We start from the raw sequence: 10919 nt of genomic DNA on the forward strand, positions 1-10919 counted from the left end.
TAATAAAATTATATTGGTTTCAAGTGTATAATTCAATAATACATCAGAAGTCAGATAGAAAAAGTTGAGACCCATATGATTTCACTTATATATGGGACATAAAACTGAAAGCAAAAAAAATTTATTTTTGAGATGCAAACTGAAGATTATACAGATTGTAAAAGGAAGTTGATATGGTATAGCTAGGACAGGATTGTCCATGAAGTGATGGTTCTAGGGCTGTCGATGGGTTATCTGAGTTCGTCCATCTGTATTTGTATATGTTAAAGGCTGTCGATGGGTTATCTGAGTTCGTCCATCTGTATTTGTATATGTTAAAGATTCTCAATAAAGAATTAAATAGTTCTCAAAAAAAGGAGAGGGAAGAAAGGGAGTTGTAGTTCATAGTTTAAGACATTAAGGTACCTTGAGAAGCCATGAGTCCATAGGAGGGCACAGACATATAAAGAGTTCGTACAATAGAAACAGTGGAGGCCAAAGAAGGCCTTTATTTGTGCCACAAATTTTGCCATACTCATCATCAATGTCACACAAGATAAAAGTCTAGTTGTATTTAATGTTAATTTCACAGATCTCATTTTGAATTCTGACTCTTCATTAATACCTTCAACTCCTTGTCCTAGTTTATCTCCATAATTGACTCATAGGTTTGTTCGTAGCTTTCCTTAATCTTGATTATTGATTGCCCAACAATATATTTTCCCCTGCCTTTAAGTGACCTCTGTTTCATTTGATGACTTATCTATGCTTCTAGAATAAGTTTTCCAATATAAAATCTTTTTATTTCCCCCCCCATATTGAAGAATAGAGTATAAACCTTTGGCTCTCCTCTTGTTATTTTATCTTAGTTATGTAGACTTTAATTCTCTTCAGGGTAAAAAAAATCATTAAAATGATGTTGAGGTTTTTACAATATGACAGAATTGACCAAAACCATGACAAAGATAATTATTTAAGTTACAGACTCAGTTGTCAAACAATCAATTAGATAACAGCTGATTCTAATTGCTTGTTAAAATGAAAGTATCAACTAGAAAGATGACACCTTGATTCAGATTAGTCATTTTAATGACTGAATCAGAGCTCTGCAGGTTTCAAATTTGAGGAATTAACTGCTATTGATCTGAAAAGATCACAGTGGGAGGAAGTTAAAACAAATAATGTTAATATTGCTATATAACAGTTCCACCACACATTGAGATTTACAAAGCACTTTCAGATGCGGTCCAATATAGTCTCCACAAAATAAATATTATTACCCTTATTTTATGCTGAGGTATTATTTCTCAAATAATTCAGTTTCAATGACTTACCCAAAGTCATATATCTGATGAATGCTGGAGTTCCAACTCAAGCTGAGATCTGAATCTAGTGGTTCTTCCCATTGATCTTCAACTGACATCCATGGATATCAAGTTATAACATTTCCAACATTGTATTATTCCTAAAAGTGAACTCATTAAATTCATCTGTATTTTGAAACCTGCATTATGTTTTCATAGTTATCATTGGGATGGATGACTAGTTTTCTGGCATCATAAATCAGTAGGGGTTTATAACAAACTTATAGCTCTATTGGCAATTTCAGTGGAAAGTCTCTCAAATTACAATTTATGACTATTTTGAACCAAATGTATAGAAGTTTGAGCAAGACTTTCTGTCAAAGGATTTTACATTATCAAATGGCTACCCCGTTGTTCTCTAATGCATCAGGAAACCGTAGATGTTCTCTACAGACTGATTCGTGTTATCAGCTATACTTGTGATGAGTTTTCTGCAGCTGGATTTTTGGGGGGGTTTCAATTTTTCATAGATATTCTCATTGTTTCTTAACAATGTTTCCAGAGTCCATGGTTTCATTATTTCCTAGTTGATTCATTAAAATAAAATCTGTTTTATACATGATTACAATCATTATTATAATATTTTGACTCCTGAATTACTCACAAAGTATTCTGCTGTGTATTTTAAGTAACCAAGATCCTTTCCATATGTTCACGTATGTATATGTACTTCTTTAATTCCCCTAAAAATGTATATATGAAGGTACTAAATGTGTATGACGATGACTATATCTTCATGAGTGAGAGTGTGTGTTGAGGGGGTATGCTTAGGAAGCAGAAATACCTCCTTAAGTCCCTGGCAATATGGGCCCCTTCCTAGCCTCTCTGACTAGGCTTCCTAGCCCACATTCTGGGTCCTCATGTCCCTGTAGTGCCCTCCTCAAATGACCCCGGGTCCACTCCCATGCCTTTGTGGGTTCTTCTTGGGCCCATCATGCTGAGAGAAGACCTGCTTCATGTGTGTACACCTCGGGCTCAAGGGGTAACCAATTGACAGGTATTAGTGGAAAGATGTGAATAAAGTCTTAACTTTTATATGGAGGTGTCCACATGAGTACAAGGTCCCACTAAGTGTGGGAGGATGTAAGCGGTGGAGAAAAGAAGGGAGAACAGCCACTAGAGACCAGTGGTGTACTTTTCCTGTGCTACTACCTTCTAACCTATAACTACAGAGTCTAAAAATTCATAATTTGAACTTGCCATTCCAGGTGATTAGGAAGGTACCTTGTCGAGGTAGGTGCATAGAACACATTTTGCTGAACAGTTTTTTGGTGTTGTTTATAACTTTTAAATATATAGGTTTATGATATGTGGGCCTTTATTAGTTCTCTTGTTACAAGCCATACAAATGTTATAGGTAGCCTGAGCAAGAGTGGCATTATCAGGTAGGGAATTTGACTTGTTTTGGCAGCATATGCCAATAACATCTTGAATATGATATGATAACATCAGAAAAATATGTCATGGTAATCATCAGAGCCTTAGTTATTTCTCCTTAGATTTAAATAGCTATCCATCTTTCCTCTTATAGCTACCCTAAAAGTAAGATGCCACTTTTGGAAGCCTCTATTCAGAGTTACAAACCAAATATGAAGAATTCAAACTCTTCTGAAAATTCAGGGCAATTCAATAAGAATTATCCATTCAACAAACATATATCAATCATGTATATTATGAAAATGGAAACCATTTTTAAAGGATCTACTAGGGATAAAAAAAATGAATCATGTATAGTTCTCATTTTCTCGTTCGATAATGACGATCAGATAAGCATGTTAATGACTGTAATACATGGGAACAAGTATGTTTGTAAGAGACGTGATTCTTTGGAAGTTCCTAGGCAGGCACATTGTGAGAATGATGTGCCCTGCTTCCATTGTGCCACCCACACTAGAATACCCAGAGCTCGCTGCTGCCTGCTCCGTCCACTTACAATGTTCGTACTACATTCATTTTTATAGCTAACTTCTACCTACTGAAACTCAGCCCAGATATTACAGCTGCTACAAGGTGCATTTCCCAGCACTGCTTTCCATCGCCTGCTGTAGGTGCATATCCCTTGAGCTGCCACAGCACCACATGCACTCACTTCACTGTATTCTAAGAGTTTGCACAGTGTCGATCCACTAGAATTGCATTCCTTTAGGGTTCAATGGCTTCTTCTGTTTCTGTATGCCCTTTGCTACCCATGGTGTCTGGGACATGTTAGGACACCCTAAAGGTCTACTGAATGGCTGAGGATTGGAAGAGTATAATAACTATATTGTAAAAGACGTCAAAGGCCTTAAAGATAAAGAAAAAGGGAACCTATTTGGGGTAAAGTAAATATCGTAAGCAAAATACAGGTGAGACACTGATATAGGAGAAAAGCAACTAGTAGAGTTGAACTTTGTTGTGGGTTTTCTGGAGCAGTGATTTGGGAAAAGTTTAGGAATTCGTGCAGTTTAGGAATGTTTTTGTATATCAGGCTAAGGAGTCTGCACCTATTTTTTAAGCAATATGATAATGTCAGTTTGTGTTCCTAACCAGTAGAGTTTCATGAATGGAGCTAAGCTTTAAGGATTTTAACATAATGGTATGACTGAAAGTGCATAGGAGGAGATACTAGAGGCATTTAACAGCCATTTATTGAGAACTTTCTAGTCCACATGCCTTCTCCTAGCATCTGGAGACATTGACACACACAAGTGATGGTTCTATCTTTTCAATCCACAGCCTAGCAGGGTACACTGACCTTTAAAGGAAGAGGAATAATCCTAGAAGATATTGTAGAACTTCCATGAAGGGAACTTTGTATACATGCAAGGAGACAGAGAGATTCAAAGTTGGCTCTGGTTAGGAACTAATATTTACCTGGAGGGAAGAAATTTCCACAAACCAAGTCAGACAATCTGAAAGGAGGGATTGTTTAGGGGAAAACATAATGACTTAATCTTTTTGAACTTATTGTTTTCTGAGGATCACAGACAGAAATAAGAGCACAGGTTTAATGAACACATTATGCTTCATGAATTTCCCAACCTAATGTCTATTGTTACTACCAATGTTAAACTGGAAAGCAGGCTGCCTCTCCTTTTTGGTGGGGGGGTACTAGGGATATAAAGTTAGGTAGAGAAAAAGAGACATCGTAACTGCTGAGAAGATTATGTGAAAGTCTAACACTAGCCACACAGGATTAGAAATTAATTTAGACCAGACATTGACAAATATAGGTGTGAATGTTAAGAGTGAATACACTTTAGGACTTTGGGCTAAGAGAGTCCTCACTGTAAACCCATGTACATTGATGTGCTGATTTTCCAGAAAGCTACTGGAACAAGAGCTCTGATATTTTTTTAACTCATTTCCTGTTTGTCCTGAGAATACTTGTTGGCAGCGCTTGTGGCTGCAGTGTTTACTCTGAGATAACTCATGTATTACAGTCTTAACTTTACCCCCAAAGCTTGCCATGAAATATCTCACTTTTATTATTATTTTTGCATCGCTTTAGTATATTGATATTATATACTATTATTTGGAAACAAATGGCATCATTCTATTTGTAGCATTCTTTTTTTAGTGGTAGTATTTCCATTTACAAAATATAGTAATTCTTGATCATTGAAAATGTCAAATCCTAGAAAATGTAGAATTCCTACACATGACGTTCGTTCTCAAACAATTAGCCAAAGATTCATTTGATGAACCAATTTATGTATATATTTCTGTTACATTAGGATTAGAGACAAGTTCTGTTTAGATATAACTCAAAAACAGTTTTTATATTTTATTTTCACATTAAAAAGCAGTCAGATTTGGTTCAGCCAAATCTGAACATGTTTATGTAAAATGAACGCTGGCAGCAAGCTGCACTTTTTTTTTCTTTCTAAATGGAGAATGGGTTAAAGAAAAGAACTTTCTACTCCTGTTGATAATATTTTCAGTTTGAAGAAGAATTTCGTATGGGAAAAGCAGTAGGGCAGATATCCTTGCCTTTTAAAGTAGATGAGTACATCTGTCCTGCCTTTCTACTCACAAAGGCCAGTATTGAACAGAGTCATTAAATTCCAGTACTTCTAGTTCTGGCCCCTATTTACAGCTGCAAACAAGCCTGCCAGTCAGTGTCAGTTTTGTTAAGAAATTTTGTCACATGAATGCCTGGAGTGAGTCCAATAATTACATTCTCATAGACTGCTGAGAACCTGTCAGAAATAACACTATAGGAGTCATCACAGAAACTTGCAGTCTGATATTCAAGGCAGTGACCTAGAAAGGGAGAGTTAAAGTCTTTCCATATCCTATTACAGATTGGCCGAATCAATGTGTGATAATTAAAATTATTTTACTTTAAGACAGAGAAAAGAATAAACAACAAAATTGGAAGGAATCAACTCAAGAAATCCATAGCCTCAATTAGATTTCCAATAAAACCTTCCTTAACTTTATAAAATAGTACTTGACATATAACATGCAATATTATATTAGTTTCCAGTGTACAACGTGGTAATTCAACATTTATATACCTTACTAGGTGATCACTAAAATAAGTCTGGAAACCACCTATCACAGTACATAGTTATTATAATATTATTGACCCTATTCCTTATGCTGTACATTACATCCCTGTGACTAATTTTATAACTGGTAGTTTGTACTTCTTAATCCCTTACTTTTTCCTGCCCAGCTTTCCCTGGCAGTCATCAGTTTGTCCTCTGTATGAGTTTGTTTTTGTTTTGTTTTGTTTTGTTTTGTTTTGTTTTTATACTCCACATATAAGTGAAATCATATAGTATTTGTCTTCCTCTCTCTAACTTATTTCATTTAACATAATACTCTCTAGATTCATCTATGTTTCATTCTTTCTATGGTTGAGTAATATTCCACTGGGTATGTGTAGCACATCTTTATCCATTTATTTATTGATGGACACCTAGTTTGCTTCCATATTTTGGCTATTGTAAGTAATGCTGCAATGAACGTAGGAGAGCATACATCTTTTTGAATTACTATTTTCCTTTTCTTCAAATAAATATCCACAAGTATAATGTCTGGGTCATGTGGTAGTTGTAGTTTTAATTTTTTGTGAAATTTCCATACTCTTTTCAATAGTGGCTGCACTAATTTATCCTACCAACAGTACACCAGGGTTACCTGTTTTCCACATCCTCACTGACACTTTTTATTTGTTGCCTTTTTGATAATAACCTTTCTGGCAGGTGTGGGGTGATATCTCATTGTGGTTTTGATTGGCATTTCTCTAATAATTAGTGATGTTGAACATCTTTTAATGTATCTGTTGGCCATCTGTATGTCCTCTTTGGAGAAATGTCTATTGAAATCCTCTGTCCATTTTTTACTTGGATTGTTAGTTTGTTTGTTTGACGTTGAATTGAATGAGTTTTTTATATATTTTGCATATTAACTCTTTATCTGATGTATCATTTGCAAATATCTTCTCCTATTCAGTAGGTTGCCTTTTTGTCTTGATGGTTTCTTTTGTTGTGCAAAATCTTTTTAGTTCGATATAGTCTCATTTGTTTATTTTTGCTTTTGTTGCCTTTTCCAAAGGGTACATAGCCTAAAAAATATTGCTAAGACAGATTTCAAAGCCTTTAGTGCCTACATTTTCTTCTAGGAGTTTTGTGGTTTCAGATTTTACATTTAAGTTAGTAACCCATTTTGAGTTTATTCTTGTATGTAGTATAAGAAAGTGGTCCAGTTTCATTTTTTCTCGAATATCTATCCAATGTTCTGAACACCATTTCTTGAAGTAACTGTTTTTTCCCCATTGTATAATATTGCCTCTTTTGTTGTAGGTTAATTGACCCTATAAGTGTGGATTTATTTCTGGGCTCTCTATTCTGTTCCATTGAACTATGTGTCTGTTTTTGTGCAAGTACCATATGGTTTGATTACTATAGCTTTATAATATACTTTGAAATCAGAGAATATGATACCTCCAACTTTGTTCTGCTTTCTTAAGATTTATTTTCCTGTTCAGGGTTTTTTGTAGTTCCATATAAATTTTAGGATAATTTATTCCAGTTCTGTCAAAAATGCCATTGGTATTTTGATAGTTATTGCATTGAATCTGTAGATTTTTTTGGGTAATATGGACATTTTAACAATACTAATTCTTCCAATGCATGAGCACAATATATCCTTCCATTTGTTTAATCTTCAATTTCTTTCATAAGTGTCCTATAGTTTTCCAAGTATGGAACTTTTACCCTCTTGGTTAAATTTATTCATAGAAATTTTATTCTTTTTTTCTCCCCCCTACAGCTTTATTGAAATATAACAGACAATTAGTTGCTCGTATTTATATTGTACAATACAGTGAGATTTTTTTTCAATTATACTTGGCATACAATAATATACCAGTTTCAGTTGTACTGCAGAGTGATCAGAGACCAATATAACTCGCAAAAATATCACCCTACTAAATCTAGTACCCTCTCCTCTCTTACATATTGATTACAATATTATTGACCATCTTCCTCATGCTACACTCTACATCTCCATGTCTATTCCGCAATTAGCTATCTGTACCTCTTAATCTCTTTGCCTTTTTGTGCCGTTCTCCTCAACTCCCCTCCTGTCTAGTAACTCTCAAAGTATTTTCTGTATCTTTGAGTTTATTTTTGCTTTTGTTGTTGATTTTGTTCTTTAGATTCCACACATATGTGAAATCGTGTGATATTTGTCTTTCTCTATCCAACCCATTTCATTCAGTGCAATACCCTCTAGGTCCATCAATCTGAAGTGAGTCTCTTGTAGGCAGCATATGTAGAAGTCTTGTTTTCTTATCCATCCAGGTACTCCGTCTTTTGGTTGGAGCACTTAATGCTTTTCCATTTGAGGTATTTGCTATAGGAATGTAGTTATTACCATTCTTTACTTCTGTTCTTGATACATGTTTTATTTTTCTTAAAGAAGTCTCTCCAACTTTTCCTGTAATACTGGCTTGGTGTTGATAAATTCCTTTAGCTTATTTTTGTCTGAGAAGCTCTTTATCTGTATTTTGACTCTAAATGATAGCTTTGCTGGATAAAGTATTCTTGATTGTAGATCCCGGGTTTTCATCATGTTGAATATTTTGTGCCAAGCCCTTCTGTCCTGCATAGTTTCTTCTGAGAAATTAGCTGCCAGTCTTATGGGTACTCCTTTGTAGGTAACTAACTACTTTTCTCTTGCTGCTTTTAAGATTCTCTCTTTGGCTTTAACCTTTAGCATTTTAATGATGATGTGTTTTGGTGCGGGCCTCTTTGGGTTCCTCTTTCTTGGGATTCTCTGAGCTTCCTGGGGTTGTATGTGTATTTCCTTCACCTGATGAGGGAAGTTTTCCATCATTATTTCTTCAAATAGCTCTTCAATTTCTTGTTTTCCTTCAGGTACCCCCATGACACAAATATTTTTACATGTAATAGTATTTCATAGGCTCCTTAAATTAATATTATAGTCTTGGCTTCTTTCTTCTTGACCGTCTGATTGAGTGTCCTTGGCTTCCCCATCCTCTATATCAGTGGTTCAATCCTCTTCTTTATCCATTCTATTAATTTCCTCTAATATACTCTTCATCTCAGATAATATTTTCTTCATTTTCGACTGGTTTCATTTTATAATTTCCATTTTCATTTTTATGTTTTTTGTCTCTTTATTTAAGTTCCAATTGAATTCATCTGCACTTCCCCTAAGTTCATTGAGCATCTTCATAACCAGTGTTTTGAACTCTGCATCTGTTAGATTGCTTGACTCCATTATTCCTGGGTCTCTGTTCTGTTCTCTCAGGTGGTTTCTGCTTCTTTGTCTTCCCATTTTAGTTGCCTTTCTGTGTATGTTTCTATGTACTAAGCCAAGCTCCTAAGTCTCCCGGTCTTATTGGTGTGGCTTTGTATGGTAGGTGTCCAGTGTCACAGTCCTGAGAGGGGTTCAGCTGCAGGCCAAATTGAGGCCCAGCCTGTGCCCCTCCAGGGCTACCAATTAAGATTCAGCAAGCAATCCACAGATTCTGTGCTTATAGTTGCCACGCCAGAAACTGAGGCCAGCTGCCTCCAGTGTGAGATTTGGGGTTGCCTCAGTAAGGAGCACAGGACTCACTGAGGACACAACTGAATGTGGCTTGGGTAGAGTTATGAGTTGAGGAAAGTGGAGTTTCAGAAAATCCTCTGAGTAGAGCAACCTCTGTTACCCAGTTTGATGATGTCTCCGCTATGATGGCGCTGTGTCTGCACACTAGGAGCGGGGAGGGCTCAACAGAGGAACAATGGATACTACTGGCATTTCTGTCTGGGAGAGAGCCTTGCCTCTGGCCCTCACTCTGGCACTCAGTGTCCCCCTGTAAGTCCCTGGTTCCCCTGCACAGCTAACTCAGCACAGGTGCTCAGAGTGAGCAGGTCTGTTACTGTGAAAATCCACTTGCAGACACGACCTCTTTAAGGGACATCTGGCGTTGCTGCTGCCTCTGCCACAGCCTCTGTCCCATTCAGATGCTGGGGACAGGTCAGCCTCTTGTCTTAGCTACCTCCTACCTTCTACCATTGCAGGTCGATTAATTATTTCCCTCTCTACTTGTAGTGTTTTTGTTCTTCTAAATCCCAGGTGACTTTTCTTACTGTTTGCTCTGTATTTGTGTCACAACTTTGATTTGGTCACAAGAGGGATGAATAAAACCTCTATCATCTATGCCATTTCCCCATCCCACCCCATCTATATTTTATTCTTTTTGATGTAGTTGTAAATAAAATTGTTTTCTTAATTTCTCTTTCTGTAACTTTGTTATTTGTGTATAGAAATGCAAAAGATTTCTCAATATTAATTTTGTATCCTACAACTATAGTGAATTCATTTGTTAGTTCTAATAGTTTTTTGGTGGACTCTTTAGGGCTTTTTTTATATATACTATCATGTGGTCTGAAAATAGTAACAATTTTACTTCTTCCTTTCCAATTTAGATACCTTTTATTTCTGCTTCTTGTCTGATTGCTGTGGCTAAGATTTCCAGTACTACATTCAACAAGAGTGATGAGAGTGAGCATCCTTGTCTTTTTCCTGATCTTAGAGTTGAGTCGATATTAGCTGTGAATTTGTCACATATGGCCTTTATGTCGAGATATAGTTCCTTCTGTAATCACTTTATTGAGAGTTTTTATCATGAATGGATGCCAAATTTTGTCTAATGTTCTTTCTGTATCTATTGAGATGGTTATATGATTTTCATCCTTAATTTTGTTTTTATAGTGCGTCGCATTGATTTTCAGGTATTAAACCATCCTTGTATCCATAGAATAAATCCCACTTGATCATGGAATATGATTCTCTAAATGTATTATTGATTTGGGTTTGCTAATATTTTGTTGAGGATTTTTGCACCTGTGTTTATCAGGGATATTGGCCTGTAATTTTCTCATTTTCTTTTTTTGTTGTTGTTGTCTCTTTGATTTCGGTATCAGGGTAATGTAATGCTAGCCTCATAGAATGAGTTTGGAGGCTTTTCCCCCTTTTCAATTTTTTAGAATGGTCTAAGAAGGATTGGTATTAATTCTCCTTTGAATGCTTGGTAGAATTCACATATGAAGCCATTTGGTCCTGGGCATT

Source organism: Rousettus aegyptiacus, unplaced genomic scaffold, assembly GCF_014176215.1.
Source record: "Rousettus aegyptiacus isolate mRouAeg1 unplaced genomic scaffold, mRouAeg1.p scaffold_m13_p_9, whole genome shotgun sequence".
NCBI lineage: Eukaryota > Metazoa > Chordata > Mammalia > Chiroptera > Pteropodidae > Rousettus > Rousettus aegyptiacus.